Source organism: Manis javanica, chromosome 2 (assembly GCF_040802235.1).
Source record: "Manis javanica isolate MJ-LG chromosome 2, MJ_LKY, whole genome shotgun sequence".
Lineage (NCBI taxonomy): Eukaryota > Metazoa > Chordata > Mammalia > Pholidota > Manidae > Manis > Manis javanica.
The window spans coordinates 18,477,532-18,502,428 of NC_133157.1; the positions used below are offsets into that span (position 1 = coordinate 18,477,532).

Here is a 24,897-nt window from a genome sequence, read left to right on the forward strand (position 1 = left end):
GAATAATCAAGGGTGAGTTTGAGAGGAGTAAAGTTACCTGAAACTCACTGAAGCTGGCTCCCATCTGTACCAGGAAAAACCAGGTACTGGACCAATAAAGGTGCCCATGAGGCAAATGCCCAAGGGATCTTTCCTACTTTAGGGAAAACCAGTCTGGATTAGCCAATCGAATATTTAGGCAAGGGACTAGTGGGAGGTCCCCTCCATGTTCCCCCTAATGGCTGCAACTGGCAACTGGTCACAACGGGTGTTGGTGTTTGTGTGCCTTTTTTCCCTGCTTAGAACTGAGTATCTAGAAAGTAAGAATCCACTGCTGAGCCCCAGCACCCACACTGGTATTTAGTGCTCAAGAAGTGTGCAGATTTCACTTGCAGCAAGAAAGGGAATTACCAGCGAAGAGCATCATCTCCTCTAGTTAAGAACATGCTGAATTGAAGTCTAATCCACCTTCCCCAACAGAAGGCTCCAAGTGGAAACCAGATGAACCATGGCATCCGTCCATTCCCATTGCTGGGGCACAGATAACGTAACTGCCCTGACCTTCTGGCTCTGTCTTCTGTTTTCACAGCTAGTTTCATTTTAGCAGCTGGCCCAGTGCACATAGCATCAAGCACAAAAGTAGTCAGGGGGAAAAACTCACCAGCTGGCATGGGATTGGCACAACAAGACGAGGGAAAAACAAGAAAACGCTTAAGGAGACTCCATCCCTACTGCCAACGTGACATTTGTACACTCAAATACATAGCCCTCCATTGAGTCTGATTTTTTCAATCTCCTCCTCTATTAACTATGGCATGTTTATTTAAATAGCTTTATATTACATCAGTCTATAGAATTGCTAATACCTAATGCTTGCTTACCAGGTTCCAGGCATTATAATGAAGCTTTCAAATATTGTAGTCTCTTGCATTCTCCTAACACGAAATGAGGTAGAGATTGCCATTCCTGTGTTACAGATCAGGAAACAGAGGCTCAAGAAATGCATAAACATGTCCAAGTAGAGGCAGCTGAGGAACAAGGTTGTAAATGTCCCAAGTCTGACTCCAGAGCTGTGCCCCTAACAATAATGCACTGCTCTTTCTGAGGTCACCTGACTTGGCACATGCTATCTCCTTTGTCCACACGGTCCTTGCCCTCCCTTCTCAGTTTGGGTTAACTTGACCTCATTCATAAAATCTCAACTCAAACATTATTTCCCAAGAACTATTCCCAGGCTAAGTTAGGGATCTAACCTGGGTTTTGACTTCTCAATTCTAAATATTCATCACCCTGTACTAATTGATTCTGTGTTTGACTCCCTTGCTAGACTGTAGACTGCTTAGTAAGAACAACATTCAGGCATAGTTCACTTCTCCCGCCAGTGTCCGCAAAATAAAGTGATTCTTGCTTCCACATTATTTTGGCATGATCCCACACCATTCATACCCTACTCTGGATTCCAGAAGGGACTTCGTTACTTTGAGGCCAGTGACTGTAGAGGCCTGAGTCTTCATGCTGGCTGATCCAGAAATGCTGGCTGCTTTTCCTCTGGATCACTGCTAAATGGAAAATCCTGAACTTGATGACACCAATCACTCTAGCCCTAACTCCACATAGCCAGAAAATAACTCATTCCCCACAGCTGGGATTACCTAGGCTTTTCATAATTTAGAATCTTGGCCTAACTTGTCCTGCCCCCAAAGAGAGAAAGAAGTGTGACCACCCCCAACCCAAAGTGCCAACTCATTTCCTGCCCAGAATTAACCACTTCCCAAAATAAGTGACTGTGCAAACTTCAAGTCCCTTCAGGGGAAAATCCCACTCCCACCTACCAGGCTGTCGTCCTACCCTATGACCCCAACCTGACAGTCGCCCAAGAGCCCCATATTGATTGGTTTCCTTCCCAAGGTTTATGTGACTCATCCTTATCTTATACCATCTTGTTGTTCTAGGACCTTCTGGCCCTTAGTGGGCATTTGATATATAGTTTAATAAATAAATACCATCTTAGATGTCTGCATAGTATTTCAGAGTTTACAAAACTATTCTTTCAAGTGACAGATGAGAGAACTAAGCTGTGCACTCAGCTGGTAAAGGGCAGAGCTGGCAGCCCTTGGTATTCTGATTTCTTGTCCAGAATATTATATTTGGGGGTCAGCAAACTACAGCCTCTGGAGTGTCTGTGTGTTTTTGTAAATAAAGATTTATTGGAACACAGCTGCTTTTGTGCTACAATGACCACAAGTTGAGTAGTTGCGCCAGCTTGCAAGAGAGACCCTATGCCCTGCAAAGCCTAAAAGTTTACTATTCGGCCCTCAATAGAAAATGTTTGCCAACTCTACTATAGTGGGACTCCATATACATTCAGATGTACATACTTATATACCCACCGTACACCACTAAATTCACCCACAAAAAGAACCATCTAGCTACTGACCATATCTGAACTTCTCAATATTGCCAGCTCTGAGACGGTACTATCAAGTGTGTTGGAGTCACATATAGAACAGGTCTGGGTGCTGAGGAAGAGGTTCAGTGGGTGAAATCATGGGCTTTGACTATGGTGTGATCTATCCTAACAACAGGGAGAAGTAACAAACTAAAAGAAGGCCTCAGAGTCAAGTCCACCAGAAGCAGTGAGAAGAGACAGCTTCCAAGAAAAAAGGGACAGAGCCACGAAAAACAGAATCATTTTAAATCAGAACTTGGACTCCTTAGCTCAGCATGGAAAGCCCTGCACACCCAGTTCAGCCCACTCATAATATGATAGCTGACACTCAACTGCATCCTATTATTATTATTTAATATTGATGACTTGAGTTACCAAAAAACCTACTAGGAGCTTTCTGACATCAGAAGCTTAAATTAACCTTTGAGGACAAAGAACTGTTTTTGTTTTTTGTTTTTGTTTTTGTTTTTGGAACAACACCCTAAAGGACCTCTTTAGTTATGCAAAAATAAGGCCAAGATCACATTCTAAATAAAAGAGGTTTGAGATGTGAGGAATGGTAAATAAAAAGGGTTTTAGAGGAAATGCCTCTTTCTGAAATAGCAATTCAGAATATGCGGCTCCTTAACTAGAGGGATATGAAAATGTATCTTCCATTTATACCAGCAAACGAGACATAAGCAAATTGTGTAGGAATTATGGAACCCTACGTATATATAGGCTATTTTCTAAACTGAATGATCCAGACTTCCAGAAATGCACTATCAGACACGGGGTCCTACTCAAACATGGGGTGAAACCCAGCACTGGGGGTAGCAGAATATTATATACAGACGAGCTATTATTATTCCTCTTTGAAGTATCTGGCAGATACTTACGAAATGTTTATTGATTTGAATAGATGCCAGAATCACCTTTAAAAAAAAAAGAAACTTCCTCTACTGATTTTTTTTTAGTTCAATATCTTTCCAACAGAAAATGTTCTATCCAAATACTCTTTAAATGAGCTATATATACACACATTTTAAAAGTAATTAACTCAAGGCTCCTTTTAAATAAAGGATTAGCAATAATAGCATTCCATTGGAGAAAACATGTGGTGTAGGGAAAAGCCTGTGAAGGACAGAAATTTAGGGGGAGTACTGACCAGCTCATGAATTTGGATTATTTCAGGGTTCATTGTCTCTGAGACTTTTTATAACCTTGAAAGTTGTGGAAAATGGACAGGAATGCAAACAATTCTTGTCCATAAAAATATAAATTGTGCCCAAGCATTGCAACTCTTTATCACTCTCTGGCTAACGGCCAGTTTTGCAACTTGTTCATCTATATATAGCCCCCTTCTCAGGAGCCTCTACTATTACCATCTCCAAAGAACCTTGTTTGTTAAACACTGGCCTATGCCTTTTCTCCATTGTTAACTCAACAGTCACACACACACACACACACACACACACACACACTGATTGCAGTAGAAATTTACAGTATTCTGGTGGTCCAGCTATTTTTAAATAGTATTTTCATTGAAGAAATAGGATTTTGATGTTTTAATCTGAGTATCAAAATGCACAAGAAAGCTAAATGCCGCACTTAAAAAGAGCCATTATTGCTCTCATTTTATTTATGTAGAGAAACTGAGAATCAGAGATGAAAATCACCTACCTAATGGAAAAACCAGGACTCCAACCCCAATTTTCAACAGCCAAATTAGTTTGCATTCTATTTCTTGAGAAAAGCCTTTTTCATCTTTTTCCAAACACTTAAAAGAAAATCTCTGCATAACAGAGACAGATCCATTATTCCCAAAATATCACCACTTCAAAAAGGATCAGGCTAATGGTATTTCAGAAATACAGATGAAAAAAAACCAAAACAACCCTGAAGTTCCAATATTATCATTTTGCTGTGCTATTACAGATAGTAAATTTGACTAGCACAAGGGAAATGCAAGAAAAGTACAAGTCCCAGATGTGCTTTTAGAGAGCTTAAAAACTAATTTGGAAAATAAATTATATGTACCCAAAACATCCCAATGAAAGTATAAAATGATATATTAAAAAGCCCGGCAAATGCAATAATATCTGCTAATAGTAATAGCTGACTGTGGGTAAAATTGTAATATTTCCAGAATATCTCGCCTGGTTTTGGTACATCTGCATATCAACAGGCGCTCAGAGGTGTAAAGAAGTAGGCTTTAGTGCATTTGCATCTCATCTCCATATCAATGGGTAATTACCTGGGCAACAGAGGGCTTATCTGTACCGGAGAGGTGAGAGTGAGGGCCTGTGGTTGCTACTTGAGCTGGAGAGAGAGAGGGGGGCCTGACGGCAGTTTTGTAAGACCCTTTCACCCCAAAGAGCGTTTTGCGGTCAATTTCTTCGGTCACACTGAACCCATAGCGAACTTGCCCGGGCTGAAATCCATTATCAAGACACCGACATGTAATAACAGCTGATTATGAGAAGGCAAAAGTATCAGTGCTTTCACATCCAAATAGCAATTTTAATCTTCACAGATATCGTATGAGGTTGGTCCTACTACTATCTCCAATTTAAACATACAGAAATGAGGCCCTGAGAGGTTAACTTACTTCAGGGCCTCTCTGGGAACGTCTGAGTGGAACTCCTGCAATAGCTGTGAGATTTGGCTTGAAGGACTCCCCCTCAGCCCATCAGGGAAGGAAAGAGATCCATAGGGCAAATTAGCGGTGCAGATTTGTGGTGCTGAGGGAAAAGCCAAGTCCTTCAAGAAAGGAAGGGTAATGTGCAGGTTCTGGTTGGTTGAAGAATCCTGGCCAAGGCACAACAGGGCGATCATGGAGAAGGAAAGGTTAATTGAAAGACAGCTGGGATAAGTAAACTAAGAAAGATGCTAAAATACCCATGAAGATCATAGCTTGAAAAAATCTTGCCTTAACAGATTTTTTAAAATTCCTTTGTGACAAATTTGTTTTACTTAAAAATAATGCAACAAAAAAGTAAAAGTATCCCTTGATACCGCTGTTGAAGTTTCAGGGATGGGGGAAGACAATGAGTGAATAGCAAGCCCTTCCTTTCTGCCTTCAGGCTCTGAAACAAATCAGAAACTGAAACCAAGAGTAAGACAGATGGGAAATTAAATATCAACTTTGTGATTGTGAAAGGCCAAGTTGGAAGACACAGCTTAGTTTAAGAGGCAGATGGGCCACCCCTTCCACCCAAACCCCAGATCTACACAGACTTGACTGTTGCAGCATTCCTGAATCCTGGATAAGAACAGCATCCCCTCAGAAAAAGAGAAACAGAGCAAATGAGAGGAACACGCCCACTGCAGTCTTTCCAGATTTACCAACCAGATAAGCTACTCTTACAACCCTGTGATGGAATGAACAAAAGAGTGAAGAGAGACACAAAGTTACACTAACTAGTCTTCCTTCATGTGAAAGAAACTTCTGGAAAAGAGAAGTGTTCCTCACTAACACCCATCTTCCTTTTAAATATGTCATACTAAGGAACAAAAGAGTTATATTTACAAAAGCCTACACTTAAAATCATACTCAGTGGTGAAATATTGAATGTTTGTCCACTATTTGGTAACAAAACAAAGATGTCCATTATTGCCACTTCTATGCAACACTGAACTGGAGGTCCTAGCCAGACAGAGCAGTAAGGGAAGAAAAAGAAATGAATTGTACAAAGATCAGAAAAGACATGAAGCTGTCTTTATTAATAGATGATTAGATGATAACAAACATTATAATTTAAAGATTGTAGAGTCTACAAATAAATGAATTTAACAAAGTTACTCAGTGCAAAGTCAATATATAAAAATCAATTCTATTTCTGCATACCATCAACAATTAGAAAACACAATTCAGAAAAATATACCACATATATAGCACCCCAAAATACCAAATACCTAGAAACAAATATAATGAAAGATGTAAAAGACCTCTACTATGAAAATTATAAAATATTGCTAAAAGAAATTAAAGACCTAAAAGAAGGGATATTTCAGTTACATGAATTAGAAGACTCAATATGCTATAATGTAAATTCTTCCCAAATTTGCCTATAGAATGAGTGCTATCCTAATTAAAATCCCTGTAGGTATTTTACGTGTGGATATTGCTAAACTGATTGTGAAATCTATTTGGAAGTTCAAAGAACCTAGAATAGACAAGACAACCTTAAAGAAAATAAGTGAGTTGCAAGATTTACACTATCAGATTTCAAATTACAATTAAGATAGTCAAAGCAGTAGAGTTTTACAACAGATTGATATATATATATATGATCATTTGAATTGTGACAAAAGGCTCGGTGGAGAAACAATGTTTTTTAATAAAAGATCCTGAACAAATGGCACTAAAACTAAATATTTCCCCCTACTTGCACCTTACATAAAAATTCATTTGAGATGGCTCATGGACCTAAATGTAAATAGTAAAATGTATTAAAGCTTTTGCATTAAAACATTGGAGAATATTTTCATCATCTTGAGGCAGGCAAAAATGCCTTCCATAGGATATGAAAGACATAACCACAAAACAATGATAAAATGGTATTCATTTAAATTATGAACTTCTCAGTTCATCAAAAGAGACCATTATGAAAGGGAATAAAAAAGCCAAAGATACATGGGAAGATGTTTGCTACATATATGTGACAAAGGATTCACATCCATAATATGTAAAAACTCCTATATATCAATAGAAAAGACAAACCAATCTGATTTTTAAATGGGCCAAAGAATTGAACAGGACTCCAAAAAATAGAATTTGTATGTGGCCAATAAGGATGCAAAAGGTATTTTGGTATCCTTACTAGTCAGGGAAATGGACATTAAAACCACAATGAGATGCCACTACACATGCACCAGAATTACTAAAACTAAGATGACTGATAATACCAAGTATTGGTGATGGTGTGAAGCAAGTGAAAACTGCTGGAGGAAGCAAAAATGGAAACTTTGGAAAACTACTGGACAATATTTACTAAAGCTAAACATGCTTACGGTGTGACCCAAATGTTTCTAACCCTCGGTGTATTCCAGAGAGAACTGAGGTCACATGTTCACAGAAGGCCAGGTAGAAGAATGTGGCAGCTTTATTAATAATAGTCCCAAAGTGAAAATAATTCAAATGTCCATCAGCAGCAAAACAGATGAATAATAATGGTATAATCAAACAGTATAACCCCAGGCAACAATAAAAGAGAAAAAAAAAAAAACTACTGCCACACAGAATAATATGATTGACTCTCAAAGGCATTTTGTTAAACAAAAGAATGCAGACACAAAAGAGCACATTCTATTCAGTTCCATTTGATGAATGGGATACATTCATGTATGATTGCACTTATATAATGTTCAGAAAAAGTGAACTAATCTGTGTTGATAGAAGTCAAAACAGAGTTTACTGGAGGAGGGGTGAGAATTGATTGGGTGTGAAGGTAACTTCAGGGGTGAATGGAAATATTCTAAATCTATTCTAAGTGATGGTTATACAAGTTATATACATCCATGAAAATTCTTCAAACTGTTCACTTTTATATTTGGGCATTTCTACCTCAGTTGAAAATGTTAATTAAATTTAGAAATATTTTAAAGAAGGAAAACCTACTGCCTTTGTCATTTCAATCCTAAAGACAACCTCTAGTTGTGTATTCGATGTGTATCCTTTTTCCTATGCCTATACACTTTTATCTTTCTCTTTTTCTACTTATTCTCTTTAACATATTTCATCACACCTCTCTGTCAATTGTAAAATGCACCATTAATTTCTATATCACCAAGAAAGAAAAAAATACTACTATCAATTAAATTGTAACACATCACACATTGTAAGATCTATCCCTAGAATTGGTAAAATATATAAATATACACACCCACACATACAGAATATACATTTTATTTTACAAAATATACATTCATTGGACTGTGCATATTGGTCTGCAATTTACTTTTTTTTTTGCTTGACAATATAGCATAGACATCCTTTCATATCAGTGCTTACAGATCTTTATTGTTCTTCATTCTTTTTAATGACTGTCTTGTATTGTTTGTAGAAAGGTAATTTTCAACCCATTTCTCATTGACAAACATATTGTTTGCAGTTTTTTGTTATTTCAACAGTACTGCCATCAACATCCCTGAAAAACACATCTTTATGCATCTGAACTACAGTGAGAATTTCTTAAATTCCTGGAAGTAGGATTTGATGTCAATGGATATAGGCATTTAAGATTTTAACAGATAACAAATTATCAGTCTCAAAGTTCGAACCATCTCATCAACCGTCCAAGGAGCTTAGAGTGGTGCCCATCTCCCACACTTCCACCATGCATGGGTACTACCAGTCTTAACTATTTTTGCTAACCTAATGGGGATTCAATGATCTTTCATTGACATTATATTTGGCATTTTAAAAATAAATTAATCACATATATCTATGCTGGAAATTGTCAATACTGATATGAACTAGACTCTAGAAATATTATCATAATTACTAAACATATTTAAACATAAACTATCGACCAAGCTATAGAGAAGACTTCTGTTTTGAAAAGAGGTTGGAATTGGATAATATTTTGTATGGGAATTCATTGCACCAAGAGTGCTGGCCCTGTCCTCAGCCTTTGCTGAAGGAAATAGTTCTAGGTAGCTTCTTAAGCACAGGAAGCCACATTCTGTACCCTAGTCAGGACCATTTGGTGTTAGGAGGTTTGACCAGGGTTAGGTCACCCCTGATGGAGCCTACAGAATGGTTGGTTACCTATGCATTAGTCCAGTTTGCAGACTTGGCTCTACAGGGACAACAGGAAGTGAGTGGATGCACATCTCCATGCTGCTTTGTAAGCCCCAAGTTTAACCAAGTGCCTCCCCCAACAAACCCCTCCACTGTAGCCCTCTGGAAATCCTACTGTGGAGTAAGCAAACATCCATAAATCATCAGCTCTTCTTGATAAGTTCTTTTTACCTTTTTGCCTTAGTTGAAACATGGCTCTTCTCCAGTGGCCCTCCCAGGGGGAAGGTGCCTTGTTCCCTCATTCCCCACCCCATCAAGGTCTTGAGATGTGGTAGGTGTCCTCCTTGATTCCCCCTTCTTCCCCCACACCCTTCTGCCCCCAAACTCTTTTACACTCAGGCTCCTATGAACACACCTCCTACTTGTTGCTATTATCTACTGACCTCCTGACCATTCCCTTATCTTTAAAGACCTGAGCTCCTGCCTAAGTTATCTGCATCACCCCAACTCACTGGTCATTCTCATTGACCTCAACACCCCCACACTGAGCCCTCCAGGGCCCTGGTCTCTCAGCTCCTTCACCTTTTCCTCAACTCCATCTCAGCTACCTATTTCCATAGTCACATCCGGGACTTGCCCACCAACAGAAACTATATCATCTATGAGATAGCAACTTAAATACCCCACACCCTGAGTGCCACCCCGAGTGCCATTCCAAATCGCATGCTCCACAACAGCCCCACCATTCCCAATTCCACAATTCTTTGACCTTACCCTTCAATCCCTACCATTGTCTCACCATTCCTTAGTCTCTCCTACCTTCACTTTCCTTCTTCCCATCCCAGATTTTATGCACATTCATTTTAACTACTTCCTGGCAAATCCCCTCAACTTCCTTGCCCATAGGCCCCTCCATCACTCTTGTTTTTACACAATAGCTAGGAGAGATTGTTCTCAAGCAACTTTATGTTGCTGGAGAAAACAACCACGCAGCTGAGCTGACAGGGTTCACGTTAATATAATGGCCCCAAGTATCCATGAACTCTCACAGCTGCCCAAACAGCTGACCATCTTTCTCTCCCAGGCTCATTTTCCCAATCACCAAGATTAATAATTTCTCTCTCTTTGTACTTCCCACACCTCCTCATCCATCCACAGTTTCAGCTGATGACCCAACCTCATACTTAGCTGGGGAAAGTATAAGTCACCAGATGCAAACTCCCTCAGCTCCTCACCATCCATGCTCAAGCCCAGTGTGCGTATTCATTTTCTCCTTTTAACCCACCACGATGGAGGGACTGAAAGCTGACCCTCCACTTGGGCTCTGAATTGCATCCCATGAAGTCACCTTTGCCTTCGAAAGCACCTCACTTTGTTAGCTATGCCCTTTCCGTGTACCTGGTCAGTCTCCCCCTCTGTCTGCCAAGTTATTCCCATCAACAAGGAAACACGCTCTGGTATCTGCCCTTATCAAAAAGGCAAGTCTCGATTCCTCCAGTGACTGCACCATTCCTGTCTCCTATTCACAGCCAAACTTGCCAACGGTTATCTACACACAGTACTGCCACTGCCCCTTATTGCTCCTTGTAATTTACTGTATTTTTCTAGAAATTTAAAAAATACAGAGAAAGAATTGGGTAGTTATCTGCACGTGTGTATTTTAAATGAGTTAAAAGGATACACACAATATCCACCACAGAGGCTGCTACTGTGGTGGGGACAGCAGGACGGGACAATGGGGACTTGAGATTCAAACTTTTCCACTCAATACTCTCTACTCTGGCTTCTGCCCCCACCACTCAACAGAACCACTGTTAAGGTCATCAATAAAAAACCCCTGTGTTTGCAAATCCAGCGGACATCACTTTGTCCCCATCTCCCTCAGCCTCTCCGCATGTGTCGCAGTTGACTACTCCCTCTCTGACACGCTTCTCTTGGTTTCCGTGACACCAGAATCCACAGTCACCTGGTTTTTTGCTCTCACCTCGCTGGGACATTTTCCTCATTTGCTTAGCTGGCTCCTCCTCACCTCCCTGAACTTAGGGTTCTTTGGAGGGTCTTTCTCATCTTCTATAATCTTGTCCTCCATTGTCTCTTCCACGGGCTGTGGCTACAAATGTCATTTATATGCTACAACTACCAGATGGATGTCTCCACTCCAGGTGACCTCTGAGATCCACCCCTACAAATTCAACTGCCTCCTGAACATGTTCTCCTTGGTATTTCAAATATAAAGTCCCAAACTTCTTAACATCTTCTGTTCTCCACGCCACCCCCCACCCCATTCCTTAGACTTCCTTGGTGTTCTCCCATCAACCTGACGGCTCGAACCAGAAATCACCCTCTCACTAACACCCAACATCCAAAGAACCAGTAAGCGGCTTGTGCCATCCCTGATAAGCTCTCACGTTTTTCTTTTCTTCTTCTCTACTATCCGCACTGTAGACAAAACTACCATCCTTCTCCAGATCACTAGAATAAGGTCCTGCCTGTTCTCACCTCTTCCCTGCTCCTCCTTCCCACTCCTGATGCATTCTCCATCCATAAAAAAAGGGTCTCCTTAAAATAAAAATGGGATCATGTTGGTTTATTGCTCTTTCTCTGTAGGCCTCTCTCTCTCACACAGACACATACTTTGGGACCCACACTCCTTCATTAGGTTTGGAATCCCCAGAACACAGCTCAACATTAGTATATAACAGGAGCACCACAGATATTGGTTAGAGGCACCAATGAAGTGGCATCCTATGATGGTTTGAAACCCAGGCACACTGAGCTCAGAAATTAATAACAGATCCAGAAACTAAAGCGCACATGGAAAGGAAGGCAAAAAATAAATAAATAAAATAACAGCCAAGAAGTAGTAGACAATATAAAGCAGAGAAAAATCATTAGAACTGGAAAGTGTTTGGCATAGTGTGTGACCCTTAAAAGGCATGGTTATTATTAAAAAGAAAATGTATTGGTGGTAATTGAAACAGTGGCAGTAGTCAAGTAGTGTTCTGGGAAGGTCCTGAACTTTCCAGTACCCCCAGGATGAGCCAGTTTGGGGGAGTCTAGCTGTGTGACTATGATTCTGTCCTTCCTCCCTCCTATGTGTATGCTACAGCAGACTGAAGGAGCTCCTGAGTTCCCCGGGGTTCGGATCGTATATCCAGGAGTACTTCAATATTGAGTGTCTCCCGAGTAGACCCAGGGTGTCTCTGTTCTCACAGCTGGAAAACTCGAGCCTGTCTGGTACCTCCTGGGGTTAGTGTTCTGTTTTGTTCACAGCTCTGTCCCTGGTGCCTGCACATAGTAGGAGCCTGCAAAATGTATGTTGAGATGGATTCAGCTGGCCAGAATGCTCCAAGGAACTGAGTAATTCTGGATTTTCTGTGATTTTCCCCTTTCTCTTAAAAATAAAAGAGGTAATAAATTCTTGTGAAGTATATTTTGCAGCTAATGAAGCCTTAGCTGCAATGTGTCCAAATGTGAAGTCAGTATTAAGAGTATTACTTGGATGGACAACCCAATCTCCAGGGAACTCTGAATGGACACGTGTCAGGAGTGTTCCATACATGTGACTGCACGATATACCGTCATGGGGGGCCTTTTTAGCAGAAAACAGTCATACCCATCACAGACTGGGAAAGCTGACCTGCCCAAAGCACATTTCAGGGCTACCTTCTGAAAGGGACCTTCCAAGGTCTCCTATTGTTGTTGTCTTATAAAGGAGGAAACCAGCATTCCTAAAGCTAAACCAGCGGATTCCAAATCCAGGCAAATGTAATGGCTTGGATTTTCAGTTCTCTCCCCTGCCAATTTCCCTCTCCAGATTTATAACCCATGGACTCTCAGTCATGTAGCTAAACATTTTACGGGACCGGTGTGATAAACTGGCAATAGCAATGAGCATTAGAGCCAGGATTCCAACCACAGATTCTACTATTTTGTCTTGAGACCTTGGACAAATCACTTTAACTTTGAGTTTGTTTAGTTGTCTGAGAAACGAGTGCAATTATGCCAACCTTGTAGTGTGTTTGAAAGGATTAGAGATAATGTAGGTGCTCCCTGGCTGCTTTACTCATAGTAGACACTCAATACTGAGAGCAACTAGATAACCACTGTACACTGGTAGATTTCTTTCTCCACTTGACCGACCATAAGGCCTCCAGGACAATGAAGTTTTTATTGGCCTAATTTCTTTATTTTCAACATTTTAAATACTCAATAGCCAGCTGTGAATCAGGACTACCGTATTGGACAGCTCAGGTTAAATAGTACTTTTCTTCAAAGAAATTTTTAGGCTTACATATGGTAAAGTTTTGTTTCACAGGTGCTTTAGAAAAGGTTTATTCTTTGTTTGTAGAGTTCAATATACTTCCACTAGAAATATCTTGTAATTAATATTCACGCCTTTTTTATCTTACTCTGCATTCACTGGATCTGCCGAAGTTCCAAAGAGGCATAATAAATTATTCCACTACAAATTTAATTCTATCAGGGTTTTCCTTTTGTGTTTTCTGAAGATTTTGCTTCCTATATTTTAGCGTCATGTTCATTGGTGCATAATCACTTGTGACAGTATATTCCATCATGGATCGCACACTCCATCATTATTAAAGGTTCCTTTTTGACCTCTTTGACATCTTTTGCCTTGAATTCCACTTTCCTGATAGTAATACTGAGATCCTTCTGTACTCTTTTCAGTCGCTTTGGCCTGTATACCTCTGCTCAGTCTTCAAATTTCAATCCTCCTTGTCTCGTTATTTCAAATCTTTTCTGTGAGTCACGTTGGTGAGCTCAGTAGTGAATCTGTAAGCCAAGAGACTCTGACTAAACAATCTTCTCTCTTCTACAGCCACAGCATCTACTGAGGTCTTGGAGAACCATGAAGTTGCTTAGCATATTTTTCTTAATCGCAGTAATTCCCTATATATTGATAGCAGCCTCAGCCTGAACATCAATTTCTTATCTGTTATCCTCTTCATCTTCACAACCACCTTTGAAGTAGAAAGGACAGATGTTGTCACTCATGGTGATTGTGAACATGAGTAGTGCAAGCTCCTCCAGTGTTATAGTCGGGGGTACAAATTAGCTCAGGTACTTCCAGGACAAACACACTAACTCAGTGGGAGGAAGAGAGGCCAGACAAACATGCAGATTGGGGGAACAGGGTGATTCCTGGAAAGTTGTAACGTCTCTCTTTTTTTGTTAAATGTATACATTTGGCCTGTTATTCATTCAAAAAACACTACTGACTACACTGTATACTAGGAACCGTGTTAGGCAGTGGGAATATGAGTTTGTAGAAGACATAATCCCTGCTCTATGACACTCACAGTATAATTTAGTGGTTCTCAGATTTGGCTGATTGTTAAAAATGACTAGAATTTTTTTTTTATTATACAGTCCATCGGTCACCCTCTAGGCACCCTCAATAATAATAGGGCTGGAACCCATAATATGTATGTTTTAAAGCTCCACAGTCCCAGACAGAGTTGGGAACACTGGACATTTAGGTAAAACAAGGAACTATTGTCCCACATAGCAGTTCATATATTTCTGCTAATACCATCTCATTTAAGTCTCATGGCAACACAGCGAGGCAGGGGTTGGTTATGTTCCATTTATAAATTCGAAACTTGAGAACCAGAATGGTTTTCCAAATCCACAGGCAGTGAACGACAAAGTTGAGCTTGGAACTAAAAGTCATTTCAGGGGCCTTGGGTCAGGAGCTGTGACACAAAAACAACTCCTCTTTGGCTTTTCTGAACCAAAATCTCTGAGAGTGAGGTGTGGATCTGTGTGCTTTTCATAACAGGCCCTCGGAGACTCCTGATGTTGAGAACTGCATGTCCATTCCAACCTGCCCATTCCCAGGGCGGATCCTCAGTGAGGCTGCTGGGGCAAGAGACCCACCCAAGGACCCAGGGAGGAGTCGGAGCTGAAGAACCAGGACTAGACCCCAAGGCTGGACTTGGCCCGACACACGGGAGCTGTGGTGCGGCTGTGGGCTCCTCACCATCACTGCTCCTCTCCAAACGGGCTGGAAGGTTTGACTGTTCCCTGCCTCAGAGAGAAGCCACATGCCCTTTGATTCATGCCATGGTTTGCACAGAAAGTTCTTAGTCAGGAAATGTTGGTCATAAAGCGTAATGCTGGGGTAACCCCCTCATCCAGAGACTTGCTCCCCTCCCAAATCTTGGGCTCTACTTCTGCCTCTGTTTAACAAGGAAATACTGGTCATGTGTCACCTGCTTTGATTCTTACTACTGAGGTATGTTATTTGTTCTTCAAAATGTGACTCCATTAAGAACGTTTTCTTTTTTCGTTCCCTTAAGTGAACCAGGCCAAAATAGCAATAGACTAGAAAGGTAATAAAGGTACATTAACAAAACTAAGCAAAACAATATGAAGGGACACATCAAGGAAAGGAGAAAACACCCACTGAGACCAAATTTACAAAGGCAAAAATTGATAACTGATATTTATTGAAATCTTAAGTACACTATTTTATTTTATGAATGAAGAAAATGCCCATAGAGCATAATCCACAAGCCCAAGGCCATACAACCAAATAGGGCATTGAATCAAGATCAAACCTCAGATCCTTCCTTTATTCAGAACATCCCATGGTTTCCTGAATGCTAAGGCTGTTTTTTTAAGTCTCTGACAGGAGTCTGTTCAATTTAACAAGTTGGCCACATAACAGGTATAGTTCTTTCTAGATGCAGTTTAATCTTTAGCCTCTATAAACCAGATGCCCTTTATCTAGGAAGGTGCCGGTGCAATATTATGATAAAGCCTTACATTTTTGCAAATTTCCAGCTGGAAGAGCTCAACAAATCAAAGCATGCTTTTCTTTGAACTTAAAGGGAAGCTGAGGCCCAGAGAGGGCAAGGGACTTGCCCAAGATCACACAGCAAGCAAGTGCCAGAGAAAGCTCAAAGTCCACATCTCCTAGTACCCAGGTCAGGTTATAGGAGAAGGAACAGAGACAGTGAGCAGTAGAGCCAAGTGGCTTCTCAAATGTCTTCTGGCTCTGTGACCTCCAAAACCTTGGAGTATATGATTTCATAAATGGGAAAATATAAACACTTTCCCCAGTAAAAACAGAATTGGTTTTCCTGTGGGATGAAACAGTACATGCTGCACATTTACTCCAACAGTTCTCAGTAACAAGGAGAGTCCTGGTGTGATTTTATTTCTCTGCTTCCCTAAAAGTTTCCAGTTAAGCAGAGTCAAGAGGATTATTTTTCCCACATGGCCTCAGTGGGCTGCTCTTAACATTTGCTGTGACTTATACAGAACCCAGGAGCCCAAAGCAACCATACATGTTCTTTCCATTTTCCCCAAAGCAGTCTGTCATTTCCCCACTTCCACTACCACCAACAATCACACCCCTTGTTCTCAATGCAGTATTCTTGGCATCTTGAAACTAGAAAAATGCTAGAAATGGAGCCAGATGTGCTTTTCCTAGTTGATTCTGGGACTGTGGAGAACATGGCACCCCTAAAGGAAAAATTAGGGACTGAACACTTACATAATTCAATGCTAGTTATTATTAGTTTACCTTCACTTTTACCATTTGGTTGTTAGTAAATTAGGTCACTGTGAGTAAGGCCTAAGCAGTAGTTTGGTTTTCTGTTTCTTTAACTTTCCCAGTGTGCAGTCTCAGGGTTGAAACCACTAGCAATGAGTTGAGTTATGTTTCCCAAACTTACCTATAATTTTTAAAAAAAGAGAAAATCACCTGGCGTGCCTGATAGAGGTGCCGAATCGCAGGCCCCTCCCCCCAGCTCAGTGCAATGTGGCTGGAGCCCTGGAATCTGTGTTCTTAATAAATATTTCCAGAAAATTCTTGCTACTTGGGAAAGTTTAGGATCTGGCAAGTTTGGGAAACACTGAATGATGGCATAGACTTTTAATCACACCCAAGAGAGACATTTGCTGACCAGAAGCTTGGAAAATGTAAGGAGGCTGCCATCAGCTACAGAAGAAAACCCAGTCTTGGGCCACTTCTCCTCCATAAGCCCCCCTCTCCATTCAGGCAGATGCCTGCCCTTCCAGACTGTGGAAAACACCTCCTATCCCAAAAGCATTTGTGCATACAGTGGTAATGAGCATGCTCTAGCTAGTACAAAATGGCGATTAGGTTCAAGTTGACCCCCTGGATTAACTGTACATCAAAAGGAATTGCTAACATCAAGCATTTACTGAGCACTAATAGATTCAACAAGCCCACACTGAACATCACTCCACACACACCCTAGGAGATCATGAGGACACAACCTTAGACAGAGTCCTTCTCAATGAGCAAGGACTCTCACCTCCACAAGCCTGCTCATCTCTTTCTCCATCCAGCCTGGCCTCTTCCACTCAACTCAGCTCTCTTAAGCCTGCTGGTCCCTCTGCATTTAAGTCCACCCCCAGAATCCCTTATTGTACAATTCAGGCTGATTACTCCCTTCTCTGAGCTTCTGTATCATGAGAACTGCTGATGGTGATATCTCCACTGTTAACGGTATTCACCCTGATTGCTTAAAGATTCCACACAGGTGTCTTGCATCCCTAGGTTATCAACTCCTCGGGAGCTATGCTCAGCTAGCGTAGACCCTCAGTATAGTTGCTGCAGGGAAAGCTGAATGAATGAATGCCAAGGTTAAGCTATATATGAATAAATTAATTAATACATTTCAAGCTATAAAAACCTCAGCACATACACAGAGTTGAAATTATGATCCTAGAAGCGAACCTCGACATAACTCAGGACTTGTATCCGTTGGAGTCACTCTACCCTGGCGGGTCTCACACCGTTTGTCACAGAAACCCTTTGCACTCTTAAAAAATTATGGAGGATCTTAAAGACATTTTGTCTATGTGGGTTATACTTACTGATGTGGACTGTATTAAGAATTAACACTGATCACTTAAGAATATTTATTTATTTTAAAATAATGTGTTTTTGTGAAAAATAACTCTTCTTCCAATAGAAATAATTTAATGAGAAGAATGGCAGTTTCACCTTTCACAAAGCTCTTTAATGTCTGGCTTAATAGATGTCAACTGGATTCTTGAGTCTGCTTCTGCCTTCAACCTGTTGCCTCTGGAAAATTCCACTGTGCATACATAAGAGAATGAGAATGAAAAAAGCAAATAACATCTTGGCATCACTAGGAAAATAATCTTGGCTTTGTCGACTCCATGAAAGGGGGCCCCTCCTCAGGGATCCCCAGACCACACTTTGAGAACCACTGCCCTATAAGTTTCATAATACAAGTTCTACACACAGTAGGAAAAACTAGTCAAAGGTTCTGTTTTCCTGATTTGAAAGAGATATAAGGGTTTATTCCACTAGAATAAACCCTTATGTACTAGGGTAACCCAGCAGAGAAATTCAAATGCATATTCTTATTAAATGATTGAACTATCACACATGATAAAGTTCACATAAAGCTTATCTTCATGAAACAATATTCATAGCAGCAGCAAAAAAACACAGATTCTGTAATGTTCCTTCTAATATTGTATCATCTTTCTGTATCTTTGTCTCTGTCTTCCAGGTCAGGAGGTATTCTAGCAAGAAAACCATGAATGGCATTAGATGGCATATGAATACAGTTTTTAATTCTCATAACCATAGAGGTAGCCAAAAATGTTCCCCATCTAACTCTTGCCTTTCTGTTCTCTTGTCCCTAAAAGCTTACAGTTGTTGAAAAAGTGATATATATTGAATGGCTTCAAACTGACTATTTATCTCCTCAGTGGGCAGTAAAAACATAAGTTAATGTTCATTTTGGGGTGCAAGTCCAGAAATCCAACTGTCTGAATTTAAATCCTGGTTTTTCCACTACCTAGCTGTGTGATTAAAGCAAATTACTGAAACTCTCTTGCCTCAGTTTCCCCATATCTAAGATAAAAATGATCACTGTGCCTATCAAAAGTATCATGAAGATTAAATCAGTTGATAAATGCAGAGTGCTCAGAATAGTGTTTGACACACAGCCAATTGCCAATAATCATTGGCTATTACATTTCTAAAGTTTCTTTAAAAGAACTAGAAACATTAATTTCTGCAGTTGACCTCATTCTCCATAATTTAGCATGACTTACAAAGATTTGTGTGTAGTACTAATTTTAAGGCTGAATTCACTTAAAGTAGCTTTACCCCAAAAGGATTAATTGATGTACCATTATGGAGTCACTGGCTAACACATCAAAAATGAGGCTTGAAAATTCATACTATTACAGACTGTGGAAAACACCTCCTATCCCAAAAGCATTTGTGCATATAGTGGTAATGAGCATGCTCTAGCTAATACAAAATGGCGATTAGGTTCAAGTTGACCCCCTGGATTAACTGTACACCAAAAGGAATTGCTAACATCAAGCATTTACTGAGCACTAATAGATTCAACAAGCTCACACTGAACATTACTCCACACACACCCTAGGAGATCATGAGGACACAACCTTAGACAGAGTCCTGCCCTCAGGGACTGGTGGAGGGGCTCTACTTGTATACAACAGTGACACAGGCAAGATGTCCTAAATCCTTGAACATAGGCCATAAAAATGCTGATGAAAGAAGAAAGAGAAGAATATTCTGACTTGAGGAATCTGAAAAGACTGCCAGGGTGGTAGTTTCTGAGGTAGACACTGAAAAATGGGTGAGATTCCACCAAAAAGACATGAGGGAAAGGGAAACAACACTGGCAGAAAGTAGGATTGGGCGTGGTAGACTATACAAGATCGTAAAGCAACAGTGGGAAGGGCTGTTTGGAATTGAATGGAGCAGGTCTTCCACGCCAGGCTAAGAAGTATAGACTTTACTCAACAAGCAAAAGCACAGGCTATAAAGCTTGGTGCTTTTTCACTGATAGACTCAGGATGGATGGGAAGGAGGGTACTAGAGGGGAGGAAGCCAATGATGAGGCCATGGCAATAGTCCAAAGGGAGAAGTGGTTGGGGAATTTGCAATGGAAAGGGGGAAAAGAGGATATGATATTCATTTTTTAAAAAAGCATCCAGAAGATTGAAGACTAACTAGATGCTCTTGGGAAATTAGTCTCTCCTAGACCAGCGTTGTGTATGTTACAAAAGAAAGATTTCTTGAGACACCTCCAAGAAAGTAAATTTGGACAGTATATTGGACTGAAGAAAGGAAAGAATTCAGGATTACCTGTTCAGGGTAAAGGAAAGGGAAAGGAAATAATAACCCCACTAGAAAAATAATAAGCAAAGAACTCTAAGATATCAATAAGAAAAATGAATATACCAATAGAAAAATAAGCCATGGATATGAACAGGCAATTATGAAAAAATAAACAAAAATGGCAAAGAAATACAGAAGTAAATACCTAGCTGAGTTAAAAAGGAAACATAAACAAAAATGTGAGATGTCACTTTTTGCCTATAAGATTAGCAAAAAATGTAAGATTGGGAAGGCAAAACTGTTGGTTGCCTACCTAATAGCATCCTTCCTTACCAATAGAACTCTGGATTTTTCTTTCAATTGTCCAGGTTTTTCCAGTTGGCTTTATTTTTCTAGGTCTCATCCCAGCCCCACCTCAGTAGGGAAGCACTTTGTTTAGTCTAAGCCAAAACTGATAATTCCATTTTCTTTATCAGTCATTATCTTGGGAAGGGACCTATGTTCCAGTTCTGTCTAGTGATATATGACAGAAACACACTGAGAAAGATGAGGAAGGTTTTAGGAACAGTCTCTTTGATCTTTGTAACAGCGAGCTCAAGCCATTTCAATACCCGCTCTGTTTGTCCCTAGATGTTTGAAGATGCCATGTCTGGGGCTGGTGCAGCTGTACTGAGAAAATGAGGAGACCCAACTAAAATGCTGGGAATGACATAGAGGAAAAGCAGAAAGACCTGGTATTTGATGCCATTCAGCAGCTGAATTAAACTATTTTGGAATCTTCTTGTTTGGGGATATCTTATATAAGATTTTTCTTAAGTCTTATTATTTAAGCCACTTTTATTTGGGGTCTTAGTTTCTTGAAGAGCTTTCAATACCATTTGAGCTAGTGTGAGAACAATTTCTACCTACACAGTGGCTGCTTACTAAAGATTTTCTGAATGAATGAGTGAATGAAGCCTATGAGAATGACAACGGGAAGTACCTAGAAGGATCATAATAAAGAATCTTGGAGATCCTGTGGAATTTGATATGTTCAATTTACCCAGTCAGTGAGAAAATGGAAACTAGAACAGATTTTGGACTTCCCCAGACTAGCCACCATCTAACTCACCACTTTGCCCCAAGACTGTTGCTCCTGAGGTCCTAGTTTCCATTTGATACTGGCTGAACCAAATAAGGTTATGGAGTCAAGATCTGCCCTCCTGGAACCCAGGACTGGCTACTGGTCAAAGGCCCCAAAGACATTAACTCTGAGAGGGGATGGATCTCCACCCAGGAAAACTGAGAAAGGCCTAAACCTGATACACGTGGGAGAATCCCTTCCTTCATTCTTCCGTGTGTTACAGAAGAACACGGTGGCAGAAAATCCAACTGGGAGAGTGCTGGGAGAGGCCCTGTGGGTTCCTCTTTCATCATCTAAGTTTATTCAAAGCAGTTCTATTAAAAGTGTAGATTCCACTGGTGAGGTCATGGGTGTATTCACTTTCTTTCACAGCAGCAATTCTTTCTTGTGATAGCCTCAGCATTCCCTCCAGATAAGGCATCTTTTCTCTGTATCGCCACATAATTAATTCTCCTGGATTCTTCAATGGGACATGAAATATACTCTGTCTTCTCTGCAAACTTAAAATTCAAATGTTAGTTACCTACTCAAAAAAAAAACACCTTTATTTTGTGCCACAGGTCAAAATAAATTCCACGGGATTAAAGATTTAGATCTTAAAAACCCATAAAGGCAGTAAGAAAACTTTCAGTGAATATTCATAACATCTTGTGGTTGTGATATACTTTCTAAATATGGCACAAAAGGTAAAAGCCACAAAAGACAAGATGGGTGGATTTGGCTATAATTTTTTTTTAACTTCTGGAGTAGAAAACTGAATCCTGGGCACCAGGAGAGGGAAGGTAACTTGCTATTGTGCTGCATTTATGCCTATAGATTAGCTTCCCTAATAATAATGCAAAGATTTAAACTTATGTAGTCAAAAAAACTACAGACAAATAATATACTAAAATGGAAACGTATATGCAACATCTACCATAGACACAGGTAATATGTGAAGAGCTACTTAATATTAATAATGCCAAGTAGCCTTTGTTCAGAAATGGGCTTTGCAGACCAATCAAGTCAGTTTCAGGGCTACCTTTTGCCATATGTATGATGGGCCATTTTATCTCTTTCTCTTCAGTGTTCTTTTCTGCAAAATAAGGATAATTCCCTTCTGCGGTATAATAAAAAAAAATTGGTCTTTGTCCCCAGTTACTGGCATGGAGTTTTAAGGAACCCTCAGAATTCCTTGAGTGCTAAGGCTGACAGAAGCATCTTTTGGTCTAATGAGGTGACTCCTTGGTGGGTCCCTAGATAGCTTCAGGACGGAAGCTGGTCACTAGAAAGACCAGTCCTTGATTAGAAGCTTGGGCCTTTCAGCCCAACTCCCAATCTCCAGGGGTGGGGAAGGGGCTGGACATTGAGTTCATCATTAATGGCCAATGAGTTCATCAATCACTCCTATGTAATGCAACGTCCATAAAACCCTATGTGACAGAATTCTGGGAGCTTCAGATTGGTGAACACATCAAGGTGTTGGGAGGATAAAACACCCCAACTCCATAGGAACAAAAGCTCCTGCACTCCAGACCCTTCCGGACCCCACCTTACATGTCCATTCATCTGGCTGTTCACTTGTATCCCTCACAATAAACCAGGAATGTAAGTAAAGTGCTTTCCTGAGTTCTGTGAGCAGTTCTAGCAAACTTTCAAACCTCAGGAGAGGGTGGCAGGAACCCCCAACTGATAGCCAGCCTATCTGTGACCTGATACTTGTGACCGGGGACTGAAGAGAAGGCAATCTTATAGAATTGAGCCTGTGGAGTATGATGCTAACTCCGGGTAGTATCAGAATTGAACTGAATTGTAGGACACCTAGTTGGTTCAGAGGTGAGAGAAGTAGTGTAGGAGAAGGTACCACATATTTGGTATCAGGAGGAAAAAATAATGTCTTACCTCCTCAAAAGTTACTGTGAGAATTCAATGAGAGAATTGATGCAAGACATTTAGCAAATAGTGGGCCTCAAAAAAATATTAGTATTATCATTGCTACTAGAAAAAAAAGGATGAACACAGCAGTTGGAAAATGGATAAAGATCATTAACAGGTAATTCACAAAAGAAGAAAAGCAAGTGATCAAACAACAGATGGGATGTTGGACCTCATTAATCATCAAAAAAATGCATCTTAAAATATCATTTTCTACTCACTTAATCATCAAATAATAAAATAATGGCAATGCCCAGTGTTGGCAAGGGGTAACGTCAATGGAAGAGTAAATGGTATGAATTTCCTCAATGGCAAAGAGGCAATATGTGTCAAAATTCTTAAAAATTATATGCATGCTTTTTGACCCCACTGTTTTATTTGTGCAAATGTATCTTAAAGAGGGAAAAATAAACATACAAGTACACAAATATTTAATGGAAAATGCTCATTATAGCACTTGTAATCGCAAAAAAGGAAAAATAAAGATGCCATCTAAAAGGCGTATGTCCAGGGAATCACTAAATAAATTATGATTCATCTTTAGTAGAATATCATGCAGCTATTACAACAACAATATATAATGGCAGGGAAGATCTTCATGATATAGAAAGAGATTAAAAAGAGGGTATAGAACAGTTTATATAGTATTTGAAATTATACACAGTCATATTTGATAAAATACAAAGATATATATAAGAATATTCTAAGTGGTAAAATTATAGGAGATTGTACTTTGCTCCTAAATTATTTATAGTAAACAATTACTTTCAAAATGATTCTTAAACAAACTTTCAATGCAATTTTTAGTAAGCTATTATAAAGAGTGAAAAACCTATCAAGAATATTGTCTTGAAAGTGCTCAAAGAAACTAAGAAAAAAATCATTCTAGAGGATCCTCTCTGCCTACTCTCAGTTAATTTTTTTTTTTTACTAATTCATTTCAATCCTCATGCACCCATGGTGATTGCTGGGCTTCTAACATCACTTCAGTGGGACCCCTGACCTCAAATGAGCTTCCAATTTATTGCTGATCTGGAAACTCAGGACTATAGAAGGAGGCTGAATAAAGTCATCCACTGAGCACGGGAAGGTGAACGTATACATGGAGGACTTTGAAGAGAGGAGCCTTGTCCGCGCCTGATTACAAGATACAGGAGCTCTTCTGATCAAGAAAAGCGTGTGGCAAAGGGCTGTCTCGGTGGAGCCCATGGCTGGGCACAAGCAAGGACGGAGGAGAAAGCAGACACATGTAAGCTGACATAGCCAGGAAGCGGGATGACTGTAGGGGAGTAGCTGGAGAGAGCAAGTTTGGTCAAGAGCTGATTTGGCATTTTTCTTAATTTATAAAGAAAAATAATGAAGCTGTCTACCGAGTCCCTGATATCCTATTCATATTTGTGAATATTAATAGATATTAATAGATCTGCACCTAGTGGACCGATCCCAGTGCCCTGACTTGATGGCCCCAAGCACCATCAAAGAGCCCTGGAGGCCTCAGTGGTCTGAATCTAAGTGGGCATTGGCCATGGATAGGCAGTGTCTTAGCCTGGGCTTCTCTAACGAAA

The 24,897-nt window shown here is 40.1% G+C and overlaps 1 protein-coding gene across 1 annotated transcript in view; it reads left to right on the forward strand.

Moving 5' to 3' along the window:
- TNFSF8 (TNF superfamily member 8) overlaps positions 1-21,946 on the forward strand; it is a 53,903-nt gene extending 31,957 nt beyond the window's left edge. The window contains exons 5-6 of the mRNA XM_037027275.2: positions 14,962-15,193; positions 20,926-21,946. The gene's annotated coding sequence lies outside the window, so the exon portion shown is untranslated. The remainder of the gene's footprint in view (positions 1-14,961; positions 15,194-20,925) is intronic.
- Positions 21,947-24,897: the final 2,951 nt, after the last annotated feature.